At 39.5% G+C, this 21,536-nt stretch overlaps 1 protein-coding gene across 1 annotated transcript in view; it reads right to left on the reverse strand.

Moving 5' to 3' along the window:
- CTNNA2 (catenin alpha 2) overlaps positions 1–21,536 on the reverse strand; it is a 406,333-nt gene that overhangs the window by 130,952 nt on the left and 253,845 nt on the right.

The raw sequence follows: 21,536 nt of genomic DNA on the forward strand, positions 1-21,536 counted from the left end.
CCAACCAAAAAAATCAAAAAAACCCCAAACCAGTAGAATGAATGTAAGACAAATTTTCCTATTGCTTTTTGTGTTTCTCTATACTACACGGATTTTATGGGCCTTTTTTTTTTTTTTTTTTTTTTTTTTTTTTTCTTTTCTTTTCTTGAGTATTTTGGGAATTTCAAAGGTCACATTTCGAGGTTGGGTGCCCCATCTCTGGGCATTCAGTCAAGGTCAGGTTGGACAGAGCTTTGATCTACTGAAAGATTTCCTGACTCAGAGCAGAGGGGTTGGACCAGATGATCTTTAAAGGGCCATTCTATAATTAATTTTGATTCTGAAGTGTATTTTTGATTAAGTGTTGTTTTTTTTTTTTTTCCTAAAGAGAGTAATTGAAACTACTCAAAAACTGCCCTTGGTATTACCAAAAGGAGAATCAATTCACCAGTCTAAGAAACAAAATTTTTATTTCTGAAAATGTCCCAGATTTTTTCCCTGCATTCTCCCCCTCCATGGAGTATCTTTGAGATCCTGGTTGAAGGAAACGATGCACAGCAATGGTTGGATCAGCTGGGGAGTTCAGTGAATTGGAATGAGAATTTGGGTTCAAATTTGATCTCTCACCACCAAACAAAAGGCACAACTCCACCTAAAGTGTAAATAATAAAAATGGCAACTTTTTGATTTCCTGCACAGTTACACACAGTAAAAATAAATAATTTTAAAATTAATGCCTTGTATTTAACTGAGCACTGCAAAACCAGCATTTCAAAATAATATTTTTAAAAGAATGCATAGAAAATGAACAGACCTGTTTACTACATCAGAAACAGAGTGAAATACTGTTTTGTAAATATGATCTGCAAATATTTATTTTTAAAAGCCAATAACCTAAACATTCTTCTACCCAAGTCTTTATTTAAATGTCAATTACCATAGCATCAGAGAGCATTCATACAGTTAAATGATGCTTCAACCAGCTTGCACTGATAAATGTTCTATGACCACTATAGACTATCTATAAAATGTTTTTCATTTGATCCATTTGCAGGATTTGCATTGGACCAGCAAACCAGTAGAAGGGGAATAAACCCTTCTAGTGATTCCTAGAATGCACATGATAAATACAGTAGGGCAATTTTAACAAATTTGGACTATCTCTTCAAAATTCCTCTTTGAGAGCCCTTGTGGGATGATTCCCCTCTATACATCCCTTTCAGGTGGCATTAGCCCACTGTACTGACCTGCATGAAGATAAAATCCATTAATACAAGAATGGCACTCTGAAGAGTTTGAAATAGACACATAAATCCAAAAGAATGCTGCTTAAAATAAAACTTTCTTTTTTATTTTAAAGACATTTTTATATGGTTTTTTTTCTTCTTTTTTTATGTCTTAAGATAATGTGCTTCAGATATCCCCATGCATGCCCATCAGTTAGAAGTTTCCTTTATTAAAACAAAATTAGGAACGAAGATATGGGAACTTAGAACTGAAATATTTGGAGATATGGAAACAGAAGACCTAGCTACAGCAACCACAAAACATAAATAATATTTTTCCATCCTCCCACTTCATCATCCAAGCCCTTCCCCGTTCTGGGGCAGTTGCCACCTACTCCCTCTGTCTCACTTCAGCGCAGGCTGCAAACGCCACCCAACATTTCGGTGATGTTACACAAACACATGCAAATCCCTGTGCATATGTATGAGCCCAGGACACGCCTCCAGAGAGAAACTCAACTCCCTCCTTCAAGGACAGCATCCTCAAACCCACAGCTCCCAGGCCAGGGAGTCTGGCTGGGATGGGCATTGCAGAGAGTGGGGAAGGGCACATTGGGAATAATGTCACAGAGGCTCCCTTCAGGCTCTAGGGTTCAGTCCTTTGTCTCTCCAGTTTGTAGATTCTTAAGTCTTTTCTACTTTTTCTTGCCCACAGGTTCAAGGTTTGCTCCTCTAAGTGGCAGCTCTAATGTTTATTGCTGAATTTCTGTCTATTTAAACAATCTCAAATGGACTGCTTGGCTCGTGTTTTTTTTTTCTTACAATAGAGTCACAATTTTTTTCATGTTCCTTTCTTTTCCCTCTTTCCATACACCCACTAAATAACCTGGGTTTCCTCTGACAGATTGTCACAGAACACCTGTGTGTGCTCTGAATTGGCTCTGCTTCCAGAAGAGTGCTTTTGTTCCCTGGGCTGAGAGGCTCCATGGCTCAATATGTTTTCTTTGCCTCCTGGTTCCTCCAAGTCATCCTCATTCACCCATGAAATAATTTCTGGACTTGAGACACCTGAAGAGCCCAGGAGGCTCCCTTGGAGACACCTCCTGGTAGGTTAAGCTGTAAATGCAGCCCTTCAAAATATCCCCTTAAATCTCCTCTGCCTCGCTGCTTCCACTTCTTTACTTCAATGCTGCCCCAAATCCTTGGATCAATTGACTTTTCAGCCTTCACCCTCTCCTGCAATACAGGATCAACACAAAGGCTTATCTTGAACAGTGGGATTGAATGCTGTGCCCTCACAGAGACACATGAATATCAAATCTGGAAAAGATTAAAAAAAAAAGGAAACAACAAAAGGGAACATTTCACAAGCCTAGGAAAGTATTAAAAAATGGAAATTCTAGATATTCTCTTTTTAAATCAGTGATTTAGCACAGTGATAAGTACAACAGCTAATTGTATTTGTGCAAACTCAACAAAAGGAATTGGAACACAAAATGTTGCAAACTAAATGAAATAATAGCATCAGTCATCTCTGAAATTGTTATCACACTTGAGAAGCATAATAAAATTCAAGTGCATGAGACTTTCCTGGAAATTTCCCACACACTTTTTGAAGACATCTGTTCAAAGCAGAAATGTAGGGTAAATTTCTGGAGAGGGAAGAAAAAAAAAAACAACAACAAAATAGCTGTATCTTCCTGATTTCTCCTATAGATTACATGATGCAGAGCAATTTCTTTGGGGCATTTTGTGACCTTTTCCGCTTGTCTGAACCTCTCCTGTGCTCGGGGGGCTCCAAGAGAAGCCCTGGATCAGCTCTGTGAAGCTTCTCACGAGGAACAGGAATGGATTTTCAGCCTGGCTCTCTGTGCCTGCAGAGCCCTCTAACTCCCTGATCCCATTTCAGTGGAGTGCTGGTGACAAAGGGACATCCCCACCCCTCACAAGAACCTTTTGCAAATCCAAATGGACCAAATTTCCTGTCTGTGCTGATATCAGGATACCACACTGCCCTGAGCAGAGCCCCATTAACCACTGCCACACTCACACACAGAGGCAAGAATTTAATTTAAATGTCATTTTAAATTTCCACTATTAGACTTTGTCACTGTTACTACCCTATTTTTTTTTTCATTACTCCAAGGCTACTGAGCATCTTTATGTTCACAGATTTTAATTTTAATTGCACACTCAACTATCCTAAATTATTAGGCAATGTACCAAGGTAGCAGGAAAATTGCATTATAGTGTTTTCTCCATATGCTGAGCAGGTTAAACTATATCACCCATATGCTAAATTCCTCTTTGCTGTGAGTAAAACCAATGAACATGGTTTTTGTACATCTGTAACAAACTGCAGAACTGTCCAGATCTGCTGACAGCTTCAGCAGACCTTGAGGAACCAGCACCTGTTGTACTGGGCACATTTTTCTCCCAAGATTCTACATATTAGATCACTGAGCATATATATTTGCCTAACTTCTGTCTCAAAACCAGAATTTCTACCAGTTCCATCAATACCTGCAAATGTGTGGGGTTTTCCACCTGCTTTCTTCCAATATTGCATTTTTCCATATCTGCTTTAAATCCTTCTGAGTCAGTTCTGCCTCTATTTTCTCTCCTCTCTCACTACTCACCATTTCAACCTCACAAATTCACAGCCAGTGTTTTCTTGCCGTTTAAACCCAGCTGTAATTCCTGACTTTCCATTTACAAGCCATCCTTGAACCCAGCCCCTCAAAAAGAGCCAAAATGCCTTGACCAGCTCAGCTTTTCTGGCCACACAAATACCTGAGATTCACAGGAGAGGAGAAATGGTTTCAAAAGCTGTCAGTGGTTCCTGCCTTAGAATTTCAAGTCCAGTAAAATCTTGTCCAGTGCCAGCTCTGAGATTCCATTCTGGCCAAATGATCTGGCTTGATTTGGGAAGCAAAATATGGGACAAAGAACAGGGAGAAAGTACTGAGAGGGGAACTTGTAACCCACAAGGAGGGAAGCCCCAATCACACATCAATCTGCAGGGTAAAATGGCTCTTTGGGAGCTGGTGGTGCCAAAACCTCCTCCCAGCCAAGCCCTCCCCATGTCTGTGACACAGGTGGGTCCAGGCACACAAAATACTTCTAAAGATTATATTGCAAAGATTCACTCCTTTAATTCATGGGACAGTGCAAAATGAGACACACTCTGCATTGTTTCAAATTATATACAATCCCAAAGGCATTAGGATTGGGATCTGCTTTTGGGATTTCTTCTGCAAATGCTTCTGCACAGCTGATGCTCAGGTGCAGAAAAAAAATACCACCACCAGCTTGTGTGGCCACTGGCATGTGGCCATCTCCTGCTGCAACCTCCTGAGCCAAAGCAGGACTCGTGTCCTGCAGGAAGGAGTAGCAACAAGATAAAATGAGAAGATCCTAATTAGCAATACAGATAATGGATTTTACCACCCTGGGGAAAAAAATCCCCTAAGCACTTAATAAGGGACATGAAATTTGATGCTGCACTGAGGGAAATTTCCTATTATACAGAGCATTCAAAAACTAAGGTGATTCAGCAGAACACTTCTACAGAGATTTTAAGGCTGTGGTGTCAAAAGGATGCAGCAGAACAGCTCTGAGTCCACCTGCTGCCAGCCCTTTGCAGAGCCCACGGTGGGAATTGCCTGGAAAACAGCACAATTTACCTGGTTCACCACTGGCTGGGGACAGGGGCCATGGGTGTCACCGGCCCATGTGTGACAGTGAACCCCTTCAGAGAGGCAGGTTACACCAAACTAAACCTGAGATACAAAAAAAGGAAAGAATAAGCCAGCTCTGAAAAGCTGCTCTTTTTTCTTTGCATGCTCACTAAGGTATTATGACCTCGTGGGCATGAAAATCAAATCTGTGAGTGGGGGTGAGCTCATGTTTTGTGCTACAAGTTACAGGAGAAAAGGGCTGGAAGCCCACAGTGTCACTTTATGACTTCTGAAGCACAAACTTTCTGCTTCAGCAGCATCCTGTGTGGTGTTTCTTCCGTTTAGTCTCTGTTTACCTTCTGTATTTATAAGCAGGATTATTCCATGCAGGTATTTTGGAGTTAAATGACACAAAGAAAAATACTGGAAGTGCAAAAATATTATTGCACTGGAAACTGCTAGCTGGAAGTGCCTAGAGTATTGGACAGGTGTCAAATAAATTGTAAGAAATATTATAATAGATTGTTCTACATAAGGCAAAGTTTAATGGAAATAGTTTAGGTAATTTAAAAAATCCTATCAGCTTGTCATTTTTTGCGTGGGTGTGGGTGGGCTTGTAAATAACCATCCCAGCAAATCAAACCAAAGCAAACATCTTTGGGTTTATTCCCTGGAGAATAACACTACAGAAAAAATAACAGTTTTATTTCAGCTCAGCAAACCAAAGGTGCCAAAGGGTCACCTCACTGAATACATTCTGCATGTGAGATGGCCACTTACAGGGATGAAAACCTGAAGGCAGGCAAATATACCTGCAAACTTAATGCACATAATATATTCCAGGCCTTCACTGCAATAGTTAATGCCTTTGAGAGTCCTCAGGGGCACAGCTGTCCAGCTCCATCAATTTTTACACATAATGCAGGTAATCAGTAATTCAAATGTTATACTGAGCTCATAGAGACAGAATATATGAATGTAGTAAGTCTTCTCACAGAAACTCCACAGATAGAAATGAGGAGGTGTATTTATTTAAAATAGTAGAATCTTATTTCATATTAAAATAAAATTTAGGAAAATCCATAATTCAGCACAAAGTGATTTGTGCGTTTAAGTGAATGCTTCCAATTCTCAAGCTCTGTGGGAAAGGCTGTTCCACAATGAAATAGTGGAGATGGGAGCTGCAGTTGTGTGGGCACCTGTGGGATCAGAGCAAAGACGAAGAAAATCCCTTTTATTGTGAGTTCTTGCAAATTTTCCTTATTTAAATTACAGAGTTTATTCATACTCTACAGACTTTCTGGGCAGGCAGAGGAATGAAATATGCATTGCATGTTACCTAAACACTCTTTCCTTCTCATTACAGGATCAACTCAACTCTAGGAGAAAATCTGTTTTGTTCTTCCTGTGTCCTGCTCAGATGGTACCAAGACACAGTCAGGTAACTTCAACTCAGGCAAAAAAACTGAAAGGAGAAAAGGAAATCTTGGTGTAGACAAGTTCTTCCATCACCACTGTTTGATGCAGGTACTTCCTTCTTTACAGTTTCATTAACACAACATAATTATCAATGCTATATAATGAGCTTTCTACCTACAGCAATTCACTCAGAAATGACACAGAAAAGGTTTTTTCCTGGGTCCATCAATGTTTCATATCATCATTAATGACCTGGGTGATAGCACATGGAATATGCTTATTAAATTTGGAGGTGACACCAAGATGAGAAGCCCTGAAAGTGCTCAGGAGAGCAGAATAAAAATCCAAAATTATTCTGACAAATTGCACTTATGTCCTCAAAAAGGAGAAAAAAATAACAGAGATGCTATTCTAACAGGGTCATGTGCAAGATGTTCACTCAGTCAGGAATAACAGCTATAAAACCCAGAACAAGTAGCAGCTCTATAGAAAATCTGCAGAACAGGCTCCACAGGTTCATGCACATCACAGGAGGACCAGGAGCATCAGTGTCACCCAGCTGCCACAAAGGCAGGTGCCCTTCTCCAGCAGGAAAACCCAGCAGCAGCCAGGAGAGCCTTAGCAAGGTCTCAACTTCAGAACCTTGGGGTTTTTTTGGCACTGTGTACACAGAAAATGTGACAGTTCAGGAGGGATCCAAAGCAGACCAAAAGCAGTTAGCAAAGATCAGTGCAAGACTGCACCAACAGGAGAATCTGGGAGCACTGGGCTTGTGGAACTCCTGGAATCTGAGAAGTGAATCACAGAATTACAGATCACAGAGTATCCTGAGCTGGAAGGGACCACAAGGATGGCTGAATCCAGCTCCTGCCCCTGCACAGACACCCCAACAATCCCACCCTGAGCATCCCTGGTGTCCAAACCCTCCTGGAGCTCTCAGGGCTGTGCCCATTCCCTGGGGAGCCTGGGCAGTGCCAGCACCCTCTGGGTGAGGAACCTTTTCCTTGAGAAGTTTCCAGAGCCTTCAGGAGGAGCTGATGTGTCAGGAATGACCAAATGAATATTGCCTTAGAGCAAAGACATGGACCAGGTGATTTCTGAAATCCACTGCTCTTCCAAGGACTAAGAGGGTTTATACAGCAAGGACTTGCCCAGCTATAACTGAAAGAAAGAATTGTGTAAGACAGAACTGAGTGGCTTTTTAACTCTTATTCAGAGGGGTTTATATTTCTTTAAGAAGACTGGGTCAGATGGGAACCTCCAAGTCAAGCATTATTTAAAGATAGTGCAGAAGTCCCCAGTCCCATCATTTTGGTGACAATCCACCTCAGCTCCAGAGGATCTACAGATCAGAACATGTTCTTAAACTCTCTCTACTCTCCATATTCTAAAAAAACTCAGCACTGAAGTCAAACTTATTTTAGACTTCAAGTAAAAATATTTTTAAAATTAGAATAAAATAAGCCCCTAAAATAGCTCCACTGTTTTATCTTTAGTGGTTAAAGTGGAAGCTACAAGGCAGAAGTTTCTGCAAAAGATGATGTCCTATACATTGACTAAATCTCTTTTTTCTTAGAGATGAAGTGCAACATTGGAGAAATTAATCTTATGGACTTGGTTTAGTAGTGGCCTTGGTGCATGATCTTAAAGGGCTTTTCCAACCTAAGTGATTCTGTGATTCTACACTTAATAAATACTTTTCTGTTTCTTGATATTTTGATTAGGCTGACTGGATTACACATGTCATATGAGGGTGTGTTTTTAATTCCCAGTCTGTGAAATGTTGTTTCAGCTTTACAAACTGTCAAGCCAAACTTAACTCTACACAGAATTTACTCTGTTAGCTTTGACACGATGTTATCTGAACTGGTATTCTCTAAAATTCCAATAGAAAATAAACACATTGCAAGAAAGTAAATATATTTTTACAGTCTCCTATAGTTGCTATACTACTCTATTCTGTTTTGTAGAGAAACATCTGGAAAATGGACTTCAGAAGGAAAAGTAAGGAGTGTGATCTATGGTATATAGCAAAAGTAGATTTTTTTTTTTCCTCAATTCCTGCAGTTGTTACGCTAGAAATAAACCATGGAAACGGCTATAGGGGAAATTTCACTGTACATATAAAAGCAATTATTTATATTTAATATTGTGCTACAGACACAGCAGTTAGAGTGCAATATCCATTGTAACATCCACCATTTGCTCCAGATTTTGATGGGGCCTCTTAGGTAATGTTGCATTTGCAATCTCTGAACACAGCGCTCAGGGAAAATCCAGTCAGCAGGAAAAAATGAGGATGTGAATGTGCTTGTGAGCCATCCAAGGAACTGTCCTTGACAAGCACAAAGGAAAGCCAAACACCTGTCTGCCTATTATCCACTACCAATCTCATTTCATATCAAACACCTTTGCATTTCAATGGATAAGAGAACAAACACTCCCAAACTACTGCAATTATAAAGACCACATGATAGTGTTTTAAAACCAGACCAGCAAAGGGAAAACCAGCAATTTTGGTTTGGGCTCATAAAGTAAACATCTAATTCTAAATCAATATTTTATTTTATCTGATCGTCAACATAAGAAGATTTTACAAACTAGAAAAATTTAAAAAAAACTATTTTTTTTAATATTTAGGTAGTGAATTTAAAAATACTTGCTCTTATGACTGAGATAGAAATTTTAAGGAAGAATTTTTTTTACGAAGGTGTGTTGTGGTTTTGGCTGGGACAGAGTTAATTTTTTAGAGTTTTGGATTTAGGATGAGGATGGTGTTGACAATACACTGATGTATTAGTTATTGCTCAGCAGTACTTATTCTAAATCACCCTTTCCAATGTCCCATCCTCTGCTAGAGAGCAAGCACATAAAAAAATGGGAGTGACCATGGCCAGGACAGCTGACCTGAGGTGGCCAAAGGGATATCCCATCCCAGTGAATAAACTGGGGAGAGTTGGCTGGAGGGGCCAATCACTGCTGGGGATGGGCTGGGCATTGCTCAATGGGTGACAGAAACTGTAACATTCATCACTTATTTTATTACTATTATTACTATTATTATTATTCATTATCTCTTCCATTGCTGTCCTAATAAACTGTCTTTACCTCAACCCACAAAGTACAGTATTTTTCCCCAACTCTCTTTCCCATCCCAGCCAACAGGAGTGGGGAAGGTGGCAGGGAGTGGCTGTGTGCTCAGTTTCTGGCTGGATTTAAACCCCAACAGCCCTTTGGTGATTGTTTTTCCTTTGCAGGTCAAGATAGATTTTCCCTCCCACATACTCATGTCCTCTCCTTGTCATATAGGGTGGTCTGTGAATGTTGTGAAGATTTATCCTCTCTCTTGAGCAAAGAGATTTTTACTCCCAACAGGTGAGATACAGGTGGGGAGTAAGCTGGGACCAGGATGGGGTGGGGATGCCCTGGCACAGGGTGCCCAGAGAAGCTGTGGATGTCCCTGGATCTCTGGAAGTGTCCAAGGACAGACTGGATGGGGCTGGGAGTGATCTGGGCTAGTGGTAGGTGTCCTTGCCCATGGCAGGGGCTGGAAAGAGATGGAGTTCAAGGTCTCTTCCAACTCAAACCCCTCTGAGATTCCATGATGTGCAGTGATAAGCAATATCTGGATTATTTATGTGCAAGGACTTCAGGAAGCAATGTTTTTTACTACCCCTCTCATAAATACTGTGCTCACACCAGGAGCTGTAGGATTTGAATGGCTTTTGCCAGTAGTTAACTCAATGCTCTGCTCTGGATTTCAGTCAGAAATAACTGGCAATGACCTTTCCCAATGCACGAGATCTTCAGGACACATTCCTAAACCACATCCTCACTGATGCAGGTGACATTCAATGGGGTTTTAGCAGAGAAAAAAAAATAGCTCATATAGTTCAGATGCAGGGAAAGGTCCACAAATGTATGCTCTGCACTCCCTAATAGGAGCAACAAGGTCTTTCCAATACTGGAACAGAATTTTTGATGAAGTGCCTGGTGGCGAATTTGAAATGCTAGCCTGGGGGCCCCAATGAGACATAATTCATTCCAGAACAAATCCAGCTTCTACATCCATTCCTCTAAAGTCATTATTGACCCAAGGGAAAATGCTGGCCTAAAGCAAGTTTTAATAAAGACTCTGGTGGAGTCATTTCTGCAGCACTAAATGCGATAATGAGAAACAAGCCACTTAGCTGCAATAGACCCAGGACCTGTATATAACCCAAAAGTCAGTTTTCTGAGGTTCTTGGGATCCCTTCCAGAGATGAAACAGGCATCCAAAAAATATTTAATTACCTTGCTCACTAATTTGTTACATAAAAATCAGTCAGGCTTAAATGGACCAATATTCTGCTTGTCCTATATGAGTGTAATTTATTTGAATACTATTTCTGTGAAGTAAAAATATCCAGAGACTAACCAAGTCTGGGTTGAAAATCAAGGATTTTACTAAAGCAATAAAAGTGTGAACATATAAATCTGCCCTTAAACATTGCTCTACTTTAGAACTTTGCTTCAGATTATTTTAAACAAGAAATGTCTGCATCTATGGCTGTAAGATTTAGTATGAAACAGCAACATTTCCTACAGGCTCTGGCAGATTGAGAGTTTCTTATGGGATTACTGAAAGTTCTCTATGGATGAAGTAGGTAAAAAAAAAAATCCTGATAAGTAGCATGTATTAGTTTTAAATTACATTTTTGTGGGTTGTTTTGATTTTTTTTTTTAATAACTGCCTTTACTCTGTCCCTTTCTGCCCATCAACCTCAAAATGAAACCTTGCTAGACACAGTGGAAGTGATTTGAAAATTAAAACTACAGTCTTGATAGAGAGATAGAGAAAGGACCCTTTGTGTGACTGTTATGATCCTTAGCCTCCATCCCAGGCAGAGCAAGCACAATCTTTTGTGCCTGTGGTTGATGTCTGGCATTCACTCACAGAGAGATGCTTTGTTTTATGGCTTCAAATTCTACAGGCAACTATTGAAGTTGTGAAAGTCAGCAGAGAAAAAAACAGAAATAGGCTCCTCTGCACTGGTGCTTTGGTAATACAATTGATGAGAGGGAAAAGGAGAATATCACCACCATAGAGGAGAGGCTGAGTGTGGCAGAGCTTTAGGAGGGAAACTGGACAATATTCCCCTGGCTGAACCATGCAGCAAATCCCTGGGCCTATTCCTGCCCTCATTCAAAACAAGCTGTAACCAGGTATATCATCATGAAATTCTCACATTTTTAAAGGTCTGATCGAGTGTTTACTATGAACAGAAAAAAAATACATAATTTAGCATTAATCAGAGGGAGATACACTTCATAGCCAGACCATCAGCCTTAAAGCCAGTGTGCTGTACTTGCAGTCAACACCTTCCTTTACTTCACACAAAAAGAAGTTTGGGGTGCTAATCCTTTTTATGATAACTCCTAAAATATTTTCTAAAGTTACGGGGGAATCAGTGTGTGCTTTATGATCCAGGAGGATTGGTGCTTACAGGCCTTTTTTTTTTTCTTTTTATCATCTTTCTTTTCAGTACTGTTTGAGTTGAAATCAGATAGTGTGTGGTAATTTCAATAAAAGTAATATTGACTCACGTTTCTGTGAAACTCGTAGCTATTTATATGGACAAGATGCAGGGGCGGGGGGCGGGGGCACAGAAAATATTGCTGGTTTGAATGGAGATGAAATGTCAGGAAGACTGGAGTTGCCATCTACTGGAATGTGCAACGAATGACAACTGCCATGCAAAAAATCCTGAATTTCAAGCATTAGTCACAGTAACAGTCCAGGTACATCGTGTTGGCTCCAGAACAAAAAAACGCACACACAGAAAACCCAATCAAATATTACAAAGTAAATCTCCAAAGACAAAGAATTATTCTCCACTCAGCTTTAGAAAAATCAGAAGATGCACAAGGAGGCTGTGTCAAACCAATCTTATTTGCCTGCATCTTTTATCCACATTCAGCAATGGATTATATTTATCACTCTTCATCAGAACACTGATAATTGCACTTGCCAGCTTCAAAAGCACAAAAGAATGTCAGAATCTGAAAAGGAGAGAATTATAAATTCTTCAAATATGGGTATCTAATCACCACTGCATTTTTAAACCACCACTTTCTAATACAAGATAATATTTAGGAATATCTTCAGCTGATGAAACACAGAAAAACATAACACAAATCTTCTTAGAGCTGCTTATCATCAAAGAGTTACTCCACATTAATTTTGCTGTTCCAATAACGTGTAGTAATTTCATACCAGAAAAAAAGTATTCAAGTATTCACTCTTATGCTTGTAGATGATCTAAAGCAGAATTTTTCTTTCCTAATCCCAGGTCTTGCAAAAGACCAATTATTTAGCTAAGAAAGTTCATACAAGTCTTTACAGCTGGACAGACAGACAACCAGATGTCTCCAGGGCAGTCGAGAGGAGAAAAGAAAACAGAAACGTTTCAGAAACGAAAAGAAAGGAGACTTGATGCTGATAGCAGCTACAGCCTGGAAATTCAAGGTATTTGCAGACATCAACAGATCACGTCCCACCTCACAAAACCAAACCTATACACTAGGATTTTCTGCAAGCAGTTTAATATTTTCTACTGTTTAGTGAAGATGTTTATTAGTCTCTTAATAAATGGAGAGTATGAAGTGACTGGAGAGAAGTATCTGACATGTGAACTGTGTTATTATGATTAATGGAGTTCATACATAAAGGGTTATTTCTCTGGAAAACGTCAGATTGAATAATTACTGGAATTACTCCCAAAGGGCTTTAGAAAATGTTCTGCCCAGTTTCAAGTCACGTTCTTATCACAGTTTTCTTTTGACTAGAGGGTGATCTTTAATTGCAGTTTTAAGTAAAACAAGTACTGTAAGCAATTCATTAAACATTATGAAAAAATGATGCATTTCTCTAACAGTCCTTGAAAGCAGCTTTTACTTTTTTACCCCATCTTTAGGCAATACAGCAAAACCAAATCAATAAATAAAATGGCTGTCTTCTGCCTTTGAAACAAAAAAGAACACTGTCCCTGGTTCCCTGCACCAGATCAGATATAGAATATCCTAGAATTGATATATTGGAATATTACTGGCAATATTATTAGGATAAGTAGAGAAGAGATGATAGCATTATTTAGTCTCTTGGATTTCTTAAATCTAATCAGTATTTAATGGATACAACGGTGCCAGAAAATCCAGACAGCCAGAGAACAGAGCTCAGAAGCCTCTGAATGTGTTTCAGGGAAGTATCCCAAGGTCAGCACTACTTTGCAGTGCTGCAGATGCCTCCAACAGGCTCCACAGTCCTGCAGAGTGAGGGCCAGGGAAAAGCAGCACAGATCAAAGCATAAATGCTTTCAGAAAGGATTTTCTTTGGGCTGAAGGTAAAGCAGCCAGTACCACCCAACTTCATCCCACTGGCACTAGGGAAGCTTCTCCCTACCATGTTTTCAGCATCTTGTGCTGTTCATTGCTCTCACCACCCTCATGGGAACAGCTACAGGTGAGTTCTGCTGATCTGATGTCAGTGCATGGTCCAAGCTTAGCTGCAAAATAGGCTGCAGAAGCCTCACTGTACAGATACCACACCTGGGAGAACTGCATTAAACTGAATTTTTGTCTAACAGTTGTTGCCCTGAACACCAGAAGTGTGCTGATTATTATAATATTCATTATGGTTAGAGCATCACTCTATGAAGCCAGGCTGGGACAGCTGGGGGTGTTCAGCCTGGAGGAGAAAAGGCTCCAGGTCAGACCTTGGAGCCCCTTCACCTAAAGGGGTCCAGGAGAGCTGGACAGGGACTTTGGACAAGGGTGTGGAGTGCCAGGACAAGGGGGAATGGCTTCCCACTGCCAGAGGGCAGGCTGAGATGGGATATTGGAAAGAATAAACCCAACAGGTTGTCCAGAGAAGCTTTGGCTGTTCCATCCTTGGAAGTGTCCAAGGTCAGGTTGGACAGCACTTGGAGCAAGCTGGGCTAGTGAAAGTTGGAATGAGATGATCTCTTCAAGGTCCTTTTCAACCCAAAATGCCTGGGATTCTCTGCTCAGGATACAGCAAAAGATACTCCATGATGGGGATTATGCAGGGACATAGGAAGAGATAATCCCTGAAATTAAGAACTGGAAACTGAAAATCCAACAAAAAACAACAACAACTCTAGATGTAAGAAGAAACAGGACACAAAACAAGCAAAAACCTGAGATACAATTAAAAGAAGCAAAGTGAGGGTTCACTTCCAGGAGTGATTTTTAGCAGGTCTGGCACTCACTGTTGTGCATTGCTGAATCTCCTTTTGTCCCCTACCTGCCATGGGAACACACAACACCCCCAGCCAGCATTCACAGACCACACCAAGTGTGAAGGGGGATCATTCATGATTTCACACCAATGGTTTCCCAAGTTTTTAGGATTTCTGCATGGAACATTACTGATGCAATCATGAAGAGTGGGTATTTGTCCACAGCCATGTGTGCATCACTCAGCATCCTCTTAAACACATATAAACACCTTTTCATGGACAAAAATATCTGAATAATGGGGGAAAAATACAACATATCTCAAGTCACAAGCATTTTACAGATACTGACCTTTGGTTTTGATTTAGAGGCTCTAACTAATAAAGCCTGGCTTTGCACCAAATCTGAAGAAGAAAATCAAGTACACTCTTGTCAAATCATAATTAATTTGCACTACAAAAAAAAAGAGCAGAACCAAGCCAAGCATTCTTTAAAAATGGTCTCTAGAATTCAAAACAATCTATAAAATGTCCTGTATCCTGAAAAACAGGATGATATTTTCCTGCCTTTTCAAGTCGATTACGCATCTTTCCACTCATTTAAAATATAAATTGAGTCTTAGGAAACAATAAGCTCTTCATTTTACAGGAATATTAAAGATTCAAAAGCACAGCAGTAGGAGAGGGAATGTGATTATGAAACACAGCTGAAGTGAACCTGAAAGTTTTGTCACTGTTTGCCCCTCAAATCTGCTTCTTCACCTTTAAAAACATATATAATGGTAGGGTAATTTACATTCATGCTACTGTTCAGATTTTGAGAATGTAGTTGGCATATTCTTTCCAAAACCTTGGAAAACCCAGGATTTTTGGATTTGTTAGCAGAATTTGCTATGCCCTTCTATACGTTTATTAAGAGTAATGGAGTAACAAACTTTTGATTACTTTGTATGTTTATTCCTTCTAAGACATGGAAAGTCTTCAAAATACATTGAAACAAAACCAAACAAGAGTCAGGAATGTCATATTCAAGAATTGCATATTTCAAAGACTTCCATTGGATCTCACAAAATTAAATTAGCTGTTGAGCAAAGCTGGGTTTCTAAGATTATACATACACCACACACAAACCTCCTCCACCATATAAACTCTTCAGTAATGCCTTGAGTATTTTTAAGTTGGTTTAAAAAAAGAAGGTCAGGTTATTCTCTCTTTTTTTTTAGAAGGCATGACTATCTTTTGTTATGCCTTTAAATATGTCCTTCTGAGACTCCTGACCCATGATTATTTCTCTTAGACATTACATCAGTTGCAAATAAAACGTAATGAAACCATAAATATTGCAGGTAGTCAACAAACCATCGTCTTTAGGCTTGCAAAAATCACAATGACTTCTCTCTGAAATATGAGTCTTCAACCTGGTTTCTGCATTATTAATTCTATGAGCTAATGATCCAGAGGCCCTCTAATCTCCCTGTAAGATGCAACACACACTCAACCTGGATTTCAATGCATTTCATCCTGAATTTTCCCTTCAGAATAAGGATATCATTGGAGCAGGAGGGTGAAAACGTAAAAATCCTGTCTTCCTTTACTTCAGCAAATCCAGGAGTCTTATTCCAAATTACATTATTTACAAGTAACATTTTCCCCAAAGTAGAGTTTTTCTGTAGAACAGCCCCTTTGCATGTAGTGATAGGGCAAGGGGGAGTGGGTTCAAACTGGAAAAGAGCAGGTTTATGGTAAATAAAAAATTGTTCCCTGTGAGGGTGGGGAGCCCTGGCACAGGGTGCCCAGAGAAGCTGGGGCTGGCCCTGGATCCCTGGAAATGTCCAGGGTCAGGCTGGATGGAGCTTGGAGCAACCTGCGATAGTGAGAGGTGTCCACAGCAGGGAATGGAAGGAGATGGTGTTTAAGGTCCCTTCCAATCCAAGTTATTCTCCAATTTTCCGATTCTGTTTTTCCATGGAGTCAGTTTAAATGGTATCCTATGTGATGTGATGGAAGAGGACTCAATAAAAGTTTATTTAACACCAACTTCGTAACTAACCTGTATTTCTAAAAATAATGTATCCACAAAAGCCAGCATGAAGTTTGTTTTGGTTTTGTTTTTGGTTTTTTTTTTCTGATTGTGCTTTAAAATGCATTTAGAAACAAGCACAAGAAATGGATTAAGAACTGGTCTAAGACTGGAACAGATTTTCTGTTCTGGAAAAAAATTTTCCAAGAGCAGTTCATCCACTTGTAAAAAGACTTTGCAGAAGACTGCCAGGAACAGCTTTTAACTTGTTCATCCTTGCTTCTAATAATTGATTCCACAAATTCCTCTCAATTCTCCATATGTCCTGCACTTTGAAAATCTAGTAACTGTTCACTGCCCCTCAAGTTATGCCATTGGTGAAAAGAATGAAGGGTTTTGCACCAGGAACGTTATCCCAATGTACTACCAATGACTTCTCTACCTGGATCCCCAGGTGAAACCTCACAACTTCCCAAGCAACACAAGTTATTCTGGAAAAGCACATACAGTAGTGGTAAAATGATAAATGATGGGTTTAGGGCCATAACCACTTTGGGTACAGGGGGATTTTTATTTTTTTTTCCCACAGTCCTAAACAATCCTGCTATTCTGGCACTTCATCTAACCTCTTGGCAAGTCTGAGTAAATACACCAACAACCAACCATCCAACCGACCAACCATCCAGCCAACCCCAGGTGTAGCATATGGGAGAAGCAACACCCATGGAAGAACCTGTCAGTCAAAATGAGGGTCAAAGCACAAATAAGACTGTTTAGCATCAGAGTTTATAAAAAAAATAACCCTCACAGATGAACTATCAACAGGAGGAGAGGGAACAGTAGATGTATTCAAGAGTGTAGATAAGCTATGGCCCTCTCTGCTTTTAGGAGAATTGGAAATTAATTACAGTTCATTTGCTGCTACCTACAAAAATGCTTGGGAAGGTTTTGAGATAAACTTTTCTGGTCTCACTTAGACCTTCTGAAGGTAGAACAAATTGATTTCCAGTCAAATATGACCAGCTAAAACCTTCACACTTGTTAATGATTACATTCTACACATGCTTCCTCCATGACTTCCTAAGACATTTTTAGAGATATATTAGCAAGGGTTAATCGAAACCCAAGGTTTAAATTTTCACTTTTCCTATAAACCAGGAGTTCCACCAACCTGGTAACATGACAGTAACACACCAGCCTTTGCCTAGCCAGGATGTTGCATGATCTTCATGTGTTGATTAATCACAAAAGGATATTTTTACTTCTGGTCTTCTTCCCATTACCCCTGGACATTCAGAACCAGTAACACTGTCAAGAGCTTCACCATCATGTTCAGAAATCCAATGGTATTTTCATAGATACTTAAGAGAGTCAGCCATTTTTTAGCTCATTCAAGTAATGTACCAGTCATGAATGGAGGACAGAGTTATTTCATCATACTCTGGATATTTTGTCCAAAAAACTGACATTTCTGCACTGCACTGACAATTCTGCACACGGGTCTTTTCTGACAATGACTTTCTAGAGCAATGCATGACCACCTGCAGGTGAGTGTGGCTGATGAGGATGGAATATCTGCAACGAGAATGTTTATCAACCTTGTAAAAAACAACAAGGTTATTTACATAAGAGTATCTATGATTTAAAGGTAGCCATAAATCCAATGTGTCTGTCAGGTACTGTAAGAATGTAATGACGTCTGGAGCCACCAAGACTATTTTGGTCAAAATCTTCTTATTTTTATATCTACTAAAAGAGACACGTCATTGAACTAGACTTCTTATCAGCTGAAATCCTAAATTTTATACAGAAGGGACAGCCAATAAATGTTCAGGATGACCAAGGAAGAAATGTAAGAGAAATAACAGATGCAGTTTGCTTTACCTTAGGTCATGTCTTTTCCCCTCTTTTCTGTTTTTAAATGTTTCCTTTATTCAAAATGCCATGGTTCAGCACACTTGAAAATTAAAGACTAACAAAGATCAAGGTTTGAGTCCTTCCATTCATGAAAGGAAATTAAAATCATCACTACGAGCAACACTTCTTATTATTCTGATAGGAACCACTCAGAAAATGCCAAAAGGAAGAAGTATACTCAATATTTAATAGGTTGCTTTGCCTTTTTGTATTTTGGTGAAGAATTTATTAAAAGATGTGTATATGAAGAGTTAGACATCAGTAGCCACATTCTGATCTCATGCACTCTGTCCCAACCCCATCTGTACTGGATTGCAAAGTAGGGTAAGGTAAATATCCAGGCACAAACAGTAAAGAAACATCCAAGGGATTAGCAAGAATTAAATGATCCTGAGGCCAGTTAAATTATATGAGACATTTAATGGTTGGACTGGATGATCTTATAGGTCTTTCCCAATTTTGATGGTTCTATGATTAATCTGAACACAATATTAAAAATGTGTAGAGCAAACACATTGAAAGGTGTTTTTCTTTTCTACCTTGAACAATTCTGACTGTTGCTGCCACTGAATTTCCCTTGCCATAACTACAAGAAGGAACTTCCCACCTAAACTCTCTAAAACTTTATTCATGTTGTTCTTCTCTAACCTACTTTACATTGATTTAATCATGCTCCTTTAAACACATACAAACTTAGTTTGCCATTCTTAAAATGTTTTATAACAGCACATTTAATAAAGCTAATTTAAATCTGCTAATTTATAGAGACTTGCCAGAGGCTTTGAAACTTCAGAAAATGTGTAAACTTAACAGTTTGGCTGTGATAACAGCTCAGACAGTGGAAATTAAGCCCTTTGCATTACAATCATCTTCAAAGTGGATTTCTGGTTTGATTGCAAAAAGGGTACATTGCAAAAATACAGTAGGACACCAATTTACAAAAGATATTTCAGATGCCCCAGTTCTTGAATTTGGTCACTGCTGTGCCTCACCATCACAGCCTCAAAGATCTCTCATTTTAAGTCTGCCTGGATTCTTTTTCACAACCAAATTTTGGACAAGAGCAGAGTTTCTTATTCAATAGCCCTGTGTCAGAGCTCTGAGTGCACTTAGGGCCATTAATTCTGGATCCCTAATTCTGGTTGTCAGTCTTCCAGCTGCTGTCATATAGGTTTGCTACTGTCTGGTCTAATTCCTGCCTTTGAAAACCAAATGATAATGGATTATATGCCAGAGTGAGAATAGGCACATTGGTTGGGATCCAAGCTGTATCCCAGGTGATAACAAGGAGAAGCAGTGAAAAAAAAAAAAAAAATCAGCTCTTCAGTGATGTATCAGGGAGCTTCATCTCTACTAGAAGAAGTCTTTATACATAGCATTTAAATGGTAACTAAGTGATCCTTATCATCATCTGATTTGCAGAAAATGGTAGCTTTCCTTGCAGATGTAATTGAAATTTTCAGGGCTACTGTTGCAGAACTTCCCCCAAATTTTTACATGGGAGAGGGCATTAAGGCTTCCCCCAGGAAAACCTGTAGGGTTGCAGATTTTTAAGGGACAAAACCTCATTACTTAGAAGCTTTTTCATTATCTGCTAAGTTCAAGTCATCCTTTAATTTTTTCCCCCTGCTAATTGCACCAAAATACTCATCAAGGCAATCTGAAATATATTCTTGAATGGTTTTTTTAGTCTCTCCTACTTCAGTGCTTTTTCTGTCAGTTCTGTCACTGCTTTCCTTCCTGCTTTTGTGTACTGAGAAACAGAATTAAGGTGTGCTGCAACCGGTGGACACTTGCATAAACAGCCTGCTTTGAATAAAACAGCATGATCTGGGGAGAAGAAAACTACCCTCAGTTCTCCTGCCCAAATACTAAACCACAGATGAGGTCCACATACTATGAAAGCATCACATTTTTGCTTTGAGACCACTGAAATACTGTGAAGAGCAGAAAAATGTAAATAAACTGAACAGGGAGCATAAAAGCACATTGATCCCCAGGTTCTGAAACTGCAATTTAAAAGGTTTATATTTGTAATTTATTTAAGACTGTTTCTGGCAAATCCATTAGTAATGAATCTCCTTCACACATTTTTATTTTTATCCACAAGAGATTTAAGTTTGCCAGGACTTCTGCAAAGCAACTTTTACTGCATCAAATTACTGCATTCCTTGATCTCTCCCAGCACACACTCACAGCAGCCACACTCAAACACAATGTTTAGCTCTGCAACAGACACCTCCAAAAACAAGGTTTTTCTTTTAAATTAACACAGCTGTGAAAAGAAAGCAAACACAAGAGTTTTGCCCTGTCCCTCCAGCATTTTGCATCCGATGTCCATTAAAATCAGCACGATCCTCTGCAATCCTTGTCTCCTAAATCCGTGTGGAACTTCTTCATTGGGTATTGATGCAGAATTGGGAGCTGCCAGCTCCGATCGCTCTCCTCAGCACACGGGCTTGAGACTCTATTTCATAATAGGAAAAGATGGCCAGCGTTTTCCTGACAGAAGTACCATACATTCTTCAGTCAGTAAAAATTACAGAGCTCATTGACGATGCCTCTCCCATAGAGAATGAGGACTGCAAATTACCCAGCAAAGATTTTTTTCTTTTTTTTTTTTTTTTTGGTACACAAAACAAAATCCAGCACAATCTGCAAAACTTATTAACTAATGGGGTTTGAAACCCCCTCTTTGCATGCTGCCGACACGCTCACAGCAACCTATGCATTGATCTTATTCAAAAAGCACAGTAATCTTTATGCTGCTAGAATTTGAGTTCTGTGTGCCACAGCATACACTGCAAAGAAAAAGGTAAAAAAATAATAATAAGCCTTTAGGAAAGGCATGTGCTGAACACACAAAATATGCAGGATGGAAAAAGACCAAATGTAATTAAAGCTTATATGAAATGAGACACTCCTATTTGCAGAGCTCTGGCTGCATTTCTATGAGAAAGAATGCACAGAATTTCAAATCATGCTCTATTTAGACAATGTCAGAAGAAAAAATAAAAGAAAAACACATTTCCCCCCCCCCACACCCCTCAATCCCCCA

The sequence above is a fragment of the Catharus ustulatus genome, chromosome 5 (assembly GCF_009819885.2).
Source record: "Catharus ustulatus isolate bCatUst1 chromosome 5, bCatUst1.pri.v2, whole genome shotgun sequence".
NCBI lineage: Eukaryota > Metazoa > Chordata > Aves > Passeriformes > Turdidae > Catharus > Catharus ustulatus.